Raw genomic sequence first — 2,654 nt, 5'->3', positions numbered from 1 at the left:
TATATATATATCAGTGGCGACTCCAATACTCGGGTTGTTCGGAATTGGCTCGAGTATAAATGTAGTAAAGTGAATGTGTATTTGCAAGTCGATTTAATTACTGCCAACACTGACTTCAAGTATGTAATTGTAGCCAATAACTCGGGCTCCTTTTATTGAGCCTGGTCGCAGTTCATTTATGTTCGTTCAGCGTCTGGCGGTGGTCTTAGAGTTGCCCAGTGTCAAAAAATATCATTCGAAGCAGACGTTCTCTCGACATCGTTCGCACGCGCCCCACTCGGGCTCAGAAGTTGCAGCACGAGTTGTCATCTTGCCAAAACTGCAACTCTCCAACTATTGTAGTTTCACCTTGTTAAAGTTTTCAATTCTGTCATCGATGTTGTTCCATAGTTAACTTCATTAAACCACACACACTTAGAGAATAAAGAGAATAATATATTTTATGTAAAGTGAAGGAGAATGTTGTAGCGTAAATGGTGAGTTACCGAGTGAATGAAGGCTGCAACTCAAGCTCCATTTGTAGTTGTAACTCTCAGCGTAGTCACTCTGCTAAAAGTCATGGACATCTTACTAAAGTCAACAGAGTTAACACTTCATTGATGAAATACCTAAAATCCGAAAGGTCAAGTACATGACTCGATCGCACTCAGAGTCTGATCAATAATTTTTCTTTTCTTTTCATTTTTTTTTTTTTTTGGTCTTTATTTTCCTAATTTTATTATTTTTATTTCATCGCAATCGAACGCCAGAAATGGTAGAGAGAAATGGCGAAATGCCATGCGGTGTTTCATTCCTTCGTCTATATTCAGGGCGAAAATACCATCAAGGTCTATGGAAAACGCTATACTGTCGCCCATCTGCTGAAAATAGCAGCCAGAGATACCCCCCACAAAGTATCACATTAAACAATCTTAAAATAAGAAAAAGTCACACTGCACGCTCTGTACGTTTGTTTCTGAATAATTGTTGGGGAGCGGCGAAGTATCATCCTGGACAGAATGATTGGTCTTTGAGACACAGATCGAACAACGTTGAGCAGGAGAACTTCGATGATAATGAAGCTTAACATTTGCAGTGACCGTAAAAAATGTTTGTTGCGTGCTGCTCATGTTTAGGAGGATACGGTATAGGGATGTCCTCTGGGTGAGGACTGCTTGCGTGGGTGTATGTGTGTATTTGTATTTGGTTTCTTTTTTCTGTTGAAAGAGACAAGATGATACATCTGGAAGGTTTTTGTCAATATACCGAAACAACAACAACAACAACAGTGTTAAAGAAAACTTCAAACCTCAAAGAATTCCTCTCAGCACATACTTCTGCTCATGATCAGAGATGCACATATCGTCAGCCACTAAAGGACATACTCAACTGGTTATGGTCAAACAACTGACAAGCAAATCTGTGGTATTGAGCAGAATATTTGCTGTGGCCCATCTTTTATACCAAGACTAAATGTACATGATAACACTTCGAATCAGTTAAGATCAAAAGCCATGAGAGCCATTGTCTGGTATTGCATCGGGCATTTATTATCCTTCCTTCGTCCTGTCTTTGTCCTTACATGTTTTTAATTGATATTAGCCCTTGTGGCCAATAAAACGAATTAATTAATTTATTATTATTATTATTATTATTATTATTATTATTATTATTATTATTATTATTATTATTATTATCGTCGTCGTCGTCGTCGTTGTTGTTGTTGTTGTTGTTGTTGTTTGGGTCAGGTTTGGTCTTATTCCTGGTAGGATTTATGTTGGTTAGGCACCCACAAGATTTCAGCAGTCTTCCAAGGACTTAGAACCCTCCTGATAATCCTTGCTGTCCCTAAGAGACAAATTTTCCGTAGGAGCTCAACCGGGAATTCTATTTCAATCTCCTTCAGCCATTTGTCTATATCTTTGCTTCCTGTTCCCATCGTACCAATTATTAGAGGCACGATGTTTACTGTGCGCATGCTCCAAATTCTTCCTATTTCAAATTTTAAGGAATTGTTATTTTTGTTTGTTTGTTTTTTTTTTACTTCCTCTTTCTTTACGATCCTGGAATCAAACAGACAAGATGGGTTGATCAGAAAAGCAACTACGCTTTTCCATATGTATAATCGTTGTCATTATTATTATTATTATTATTATTATTATTATTATTATTATTATTATTATTATTATTACCCAGCGCGCGTAAGCGAAAGCAAGGTATTGTAATCACTCGTCTTTGTCTGTGTGTTTGCAAAATTCCTGGAAAATGGCTGAACGGATTTTCACCAAATTTGGCAGAAATACTCATTGGCTGAGTAACTGGAAATAATAAACATTTGGTTTGATTATCTTCAAACATACAGAAATATATACATAGATATGTAACTCTGTGCACGGGCGCGCGTGTGTGTAGTGATGGATTCGAAGGTTTCGTTTATTTACGAGTCGATTTCTTAATTTCACCAGAGTATAAATACCTATAATGGCGAAACACTTCTCAAATTCTATGCAATTTTTTTATAAGTATTTCATTTTGTTCACTTTCTTTTTCATATGAATCGCCCCTCATCTGCGTGTATATAGATCATGGTGTACCTATGCGCGTAGACATGTGTGCGTACATAATACATAAATATATAGATAGATATGCGATTTTGTGTGTGTGTGTGTGTGTGT

The sequence above is a fragment of the Octopus bimaculoides genome, chromosome 8, assembly GCF_001194135.2.
Source record: "Octopus bimaculoides isolate UCB-OBI-ISO-001 chromosome 8, ASM119413v2, whole genome shotgun sequence".
NCBI lineage: Eukaryota > Metazoa > Mollusca > Cephalopoda > Octopoda > Octopodidae > Octopus > Octopus bimaculoides.
Note: the sequence above shows the minus strand (reverse complement) of the source record.